This window comes from Xenopus tropicalis, chromosome 4 (assembly GCF_000004195.4).
Source record: "Xenopus tropicalis strain Nigerian chromosome 4, UCB_Xtro_10.0, whole genome shotgun sequence".
NCBI classification, from domain to species: domain Eukaryota; kingdom Metazoa; phylum Chordata; class Amphibia; order Anura; family Pipidae; genus Xenopus; species Xenopus tropicalis.
In genome coordinates, this window is record NC_030680.2 from 95,649,022 (window position 1) to 95,655,021 (window position 6,000).

Genomic DNA, 6,000 nt, shown 5'->3' on the forward strand with positions numbered 1-6,000 from the left:
TCGCGTCAAAAAAGGCTCTATTTGATAAATATGCCTTATAAGGTTTATCTGATATTGTGTAGTTATATTTTAGTCTAGAATGCTAGGTGGATATGCTTTATACTGTACAAATATGTACAATATACTCTACAATGTGCATTTCAATATTGGTCCAACAATTAATAGGGCAAAATAAACATTTGTTGGTTGACCAATGGCACCTAACTGAACTGCATAGTATACAATAAAGTTTTATGCAGAATGCTGTTGCTACAACATCCTGTCAGGATCAGCGGGATTCGAACACCACTTGTGGTGTTCCTGGCGGCATGCATTAGCCTCTGTAGCCACTGGAGGCATTTGGGCTCTGTCTGTTTCTTCCCTTGTCTCCTACTTTCTGTCTGCTCTCTTTCCTCCGCCCACCTCATTAACCTCATGTGTTTCCCATCTCCTAATCTTCACCCTTTATAAGCCTTTCCCTGACCATTGCCCCTTGCTTGGTCATTAATTGTCTTTCGTGACCCTGCCGTCCTGTTCCTGTGTCCTTGTTCTCGCTGGTTCCAAGCTCCAGTTCCGTGTCCTGATCCTGCCTTCTGCCTTGTTCCTGAGTCCTTTCTAGTTCTGCCTTGATTTCCCGGTTTTGACCTTGGCCTGTCCTTACTTCGCTTGACTGCCGCTTGCCCTGACCTTTTGCCTGTTTTGGATTCTGCCTCTGCCTGCCGTTCAAGATTCAGTCTGTATATCCTTTGTGTGCACTGTTAAGTCACTAAGTTTATTAAAAGTTCTTCACTATCAACATGGCCTCTGACACCAGTTCTGTTACCTATGGTTACACTCCGGGTTACCCCGTCTTCAGGCTCCCACCTTCCTGGTACTCCATGGTGTCTCCTCAGGGAGACCGTGACAGAATGACCAAGCCATACAAAATGGAGCCTGCTGGTAACTCCTCCATGTCCTGTGATGTAGAACTACAACTCTCTACCGCTCCTTGGCTCTCTACCCTCAAGAAATACAAAGGTGAGGAAGATTCTTTTTCTGCCTTTCTGCTATCATGTAAAGCCTTAAGTTCTGCTCCATTTTTTGTACAAGCCACTAATCCTTTAAGGAGTAGACTTATAGCTCATTATCTCCTAGAGGGAGATGCTCGTGTATGGGCGGAATGGTGCATTGCTGAAAAGGCCAGTTTTTTGGAGGATCCCTGTGCTTTTTTGTCCTATCTGAAAGCTACTTTTACTGGGGATTTATTCCCAGTTACCTCTGACTCGTTCTCTTCAAGTGCCACTGGGACTGCCGGTTCTGTAAAACCTTTCCCGTTTACCCCTTCAGTCCCAAGATATTCACAGCTTGTTGAGTTAAATATATTGAATATCCACCAGCCTACTGTTCCTTCCTATTATGATTTTTATGATGAGGAACTAGACTGTGAAGATGACTATACTGATTTTTCTGATTATGAAGATTGGGAAGATGTGGATACTGATGAGGATGAGATTCAAACTGCCATTAAACCCATGTCTGTTCATTTACCTTCAGTTCAGTCTGTAACTGCTCCTCTGTCAGCTTTGGCTGTTCGGCAGTCTGACATCAAACCTGTGACCATTTTCAAGTCTCTCAGACCTGAACCCCAGTTCGTGAGTCTGTCTATTAAAAACCAGTCTCTTGCTCAAGTTCCTGCAGCCAAGCTTCCAGTGTCTGCTCCAGTGCCAGCTATCTCCCTGTCTGCTCCAGTGCCAGCTATCTCCCTGTCTGCTCCAGTGCCAGCTATCCCCCTGTCTGTTCCGGTGCCGGCTGCCCAGCTTCCAGTGTCTGCTCCAATGCTGGCTATCTCCATGCTACCTGCTCCAGGGCCGGCTGCCCAGCCTTCAGCACCTGCATATTTGTCAATTTTTCTGGTTCCTGCTCTCAGGCGGCTTGGTCCCTTGCCAGCTTTCCCACGGATTGGGTCCCTACCAGTCCTCGGGCAGTCCAGCTCTGAACATTCATCAGCTTTTGTGCCTGAACTGCAACCCTCAGCTTTTGTGCCTGAACTGCAACCCTCAGCTTTTGTGCCTGAACTGCAACCCTCAGCTTTTGTGCCTGAACTGCAACCCTCAGCTTTTGTGCCTGAACGGCAACCCTCAGCTTTTGTGCCTGAACGGCAACCCTCAGCTCCTGTGCCGGCTCCCCGAAAGCTGTCTGCTCCTGTGCCGGCTCCCCGAAAGCTGACTACTCCAGTGTCAGCTGACTCCCTGCCCGCTCCTGTGCCAGTCTCCGCTCCTGTGCCAGTCTCCGCTCCTGTGCCAGTCTCCGCTCCTGTGCCAGTCTCCGCTCCTGTGCCGGCTCCCCGAAAGCTGTCTGCTCCTGTGCCGGCTCCCCGAAAGCGGTCTGCTCCTGTGCCGGCTCCCCGAAAGCTGTCTGCTCCTGTGCCGGCTCCCCGAAAGCTGCTGCTGCTGTCTGCTCTAGCACCTGCTGTTAACCTGCCGGTTCCTGCATCCGCAGTCCAGTCTCCGGTTCCTGCATCCGCAGTCCAGTCTCCGGTTCCTGCATCCGCAGTCCAGTCTCCGGTTCCTGCATCCGCAGTCCAGTCTCCGGTTCCTGCATCCGCAGTCCAGTCTCCGGTTCCTGCATCCGCAGTCCAGTCTCCGGTTCCTGCATCCGCAGTCCAGTCTCCGGTTCCTGCATCCGCAGTCCAGTCTCCGGTTCCTGCATCCGCAGTCCAGTCTCCGGTTCCTGCATCCGCAGTCCAGTCTCCGGTTCCTGCATCCGCAGTCCAGTCTCCGGTTCCTGCATCCGCAGTCCAGTCTCCGGTTCCTGCATCCGCAGTCCAGTCTCCGGTTCCTGCATCCGCAGTCCAGTCTCCGGTTCCTGCATCCGCAGTCCAGTCTCCGGTGTCTGCCATCCAGCCAGTGCCCGCTCCGGTGTCTGCCACTCAGCCTGTGCCTGCACCCCGACGGCTGCCTTCTCCTGTGCCTGCACCCCGACGGCTGCCTTCTCCTGTGCCTGCACCCCGACGGCTGCCTCCTCCTGTGCCAGCAGTAAGGTCTGTACCAGCTCCAACCTCCGTGCCTGTTCTCCAGCCATCAGCTCCTGAGCCGGTTCTCCAGCCATCAGTTTCGGCTCCTGTGCCAGTGGTCCTGCCAGCTCCCATGCCAGCAGTTGTGGCTGCTCCAGCCTCTGTGCCAGCGGTCGTGCCTGTTTTCGCTTCAGTGCCTTTGTTTCTGCCACCTGCCTCTGAGGACAAAATTGCTTCCGGGCCTACCTTCCCTGCTACTAGATCTGGTGGTTCTGTTGTCACAGGCACTGCCAGTTCTGTTGCAGTGAGTGGTGGTCTTGTTGCTTCCCTGGGCATCTCTCTTCCACCTGTAGTGGGTGTGTATGATGGTGCTTCACCTGTAATGGGTGTGTTTGATGGTGCTTCACCTGTAATGGGTGTTTTGTGTGGCGTCTCATCCGCTGTGGCTCCTGACCCTGGCGTCTCATCCGCTGTGGCTCCTGACCCTGGCGTCTCATCTGCTGTGGCTCCTGACCCTGGTGTCTCATCTGCTGTGACTCCTGACCCTGGTGTCTCATCTGCTGTGGCTCCTGACCCTGGTGTCTCATCTGCTGTGGCTCCTGACCCTGGCGTCTCATCTGCTGTGGCTCCTGACCCTGGCGTCTCATCCGCTGTGGCTCCTGACCCTGGTGTCTCATCCGCTGTGGCTCTCGATTCTGGCAACTTCTCTGTTCTAAATCCTGACCTTGGTGGCCTACCTTGTGTTAATGATCCTCTGGCTTCGGCTCCTGACTCTGGCGACACTCCTGTTCTGGCTCCTGGCTTTGGCGACCCTTTGGCTTCGGCTTCTGTTCCTGACGACCCTCTGGCTTCGGCTTCTGTTCCTGGCGACCCTTTGGCTTCGGCTTCTGTTCCTGGCGACCCTTTGGCTTCGGCTTCTGTTCCTGGCGACCCTTTGGCTTCAGCTTCTGTTCCTGGCGACCCTTTGGCTTCGACTTCTGATGACCCTCTGATTCCGGCTTCTGTTCCTGACGACCCTCTGGCTTTGGCTTCTGATCCTGGTTATTTTCAATTTTTTGCAGTTCTTTTGTTTTTGGTCTCTCTGGACTTGAAACTTTTGGACATTTTTTGGACTGCAAGCCTTAAGGACATTTTTGGTAGGAAAATGTTTAAAATATGTCCACCCGATCCTGGGATCGCCCAGTGGTCGATCCTCAAGGGGGGGGTAATGTCAGGATCAGCGGGATTCGAACACCACTTGTGGTGTTCCTGGCGGCATGCATTAGCCTCTGTAGCCACTGGAGGCATTTGGGCTCTGTCTGTTTCTTCCCTTGTCTCCTACTTTCTGTCTGCTCTCTTTCCTCCGCCCACCTCATTAACCTCATGTGTTTCCCATCTCCTAATCTTCACCCTTTATAAGCCTTTCCCTGACCATTGCCCCTTGCTTGGTCATTAATTGTCTTTCGTGACCCTGCCGTCCTGTTCCTGTGTCCTTGTTCTCGCTGGTTCCAAGCTCCAGTTCCGTGTCCTGATCCTGCCTTCTGCCTTGTTCCTGAGTCCTTTCTAGTTCTGCCTTGATTTCCCGGTTTTGACCTTGGCCTGTCCTTACTTCGCTTGACTGCCGCTTGCCCTGACCTTTTGCCTGTTTTGGATTCTGCCTCTGCCTGCCGTTCAAGATTCAGTCTGTATATCCTTTGTGTGCACTGTTAAGTCACTAAGTTTATTAAAAGTTCTTCACTATCAACATGGCCTCTGACACCAGTTCTGTTACCTATGGTTACACTCCGGGTTACCCCGTCTTCAGGCTCCCACCTTCCTGGTACTCCATGGTGTCTCCTCAGGGAGACCGTGACACATCCCTTATAGATTGTAAAACTTCATTGATCAGTGCCTTCTTCAATGTTTGTATTGTTTAGTAACATAGTAAGTTGGGTTGAAAAAAGACATATGTCCATAACGTTCAACCATAATGACTATATATAACCTGCCTAACTTCTAGTTCTAGTTGATCCAGAGGAAGGCAAAAAACCCCATCTGAAGCCTCTCTAATTTGCCGCAGAGGGGAAAAAATTCCTTCCTGACTCCAAGATGGCAATTGGACCAGTCCCTGGATCAACTTGTACTAAGAGCTATCTCCCATAACCCCGTATTCCCTCACTTGCTAAGAATCCATCCAGCCCCTCCTTAAAGCTATATAATGTATCAGCCAGCACGACTGATTCGGGGAGGGAATTCCACAACTTCACAGCTCTCACAGTAAAAAATCCTTTCCGAATATTTAAATGGAACCTCCCTTCTTCTAAACGGAGTGGGTGCCCTTGTGTCTGTTGGAAGGACCTACTGGTAAATAAAACAATAGAAAGGTTATTATATGATCCCCTTATATATTTATACATTGTTATCATGTCACCTCTTAAGCGCCTCTTCTCCAGTGTAAACAGACCCAACTTGGCCAGTCTTTCTTCATAACTGAGACTTTCCATACCCTTTACCAGCTTAGTTGCCCTTCTCTGGACCCTCTCTAATTCAATAATGTCCCGTTTGAGCACTGGAGACCAAAACTGAACAGCATATTCTAGATGGGGCCTTACCAGGGCTCTGTAAAGGGGAAATATATTTTATGTGTATGTGTTTTTACACTTAAATTACTACACTAAGAGGGAATTTCATTTTCCTTTTCCTTTTTTTTGCACTTCTTCTAGCTTTGCATTTTAAGGTATCAAGATCCAACTTATGGAAAATCACTTATTCGGAAAATCTCAGGTAATTATAAGTCACGGAGGTGTGTATTCCATGCAATTCATAAGCCATTAAAAGATGACACACTTATCTGAATTAGAGCTACTAGAGAAAAAAAATCACCTACTCATGTTTCTTAGTTGAAATATACAAATGGTGGATATTAGTCTGCTACTGCAATCTACAATACAACACAGCATGTTTAACCTACCCACTCAGTTTCAGTTCATTAGATCTCCCTGTATGCTAATCTGTGCTAGTTTTCTCGGTAAATAAAGTATAGATTATAGAGATTAGATTAATTGCTATGT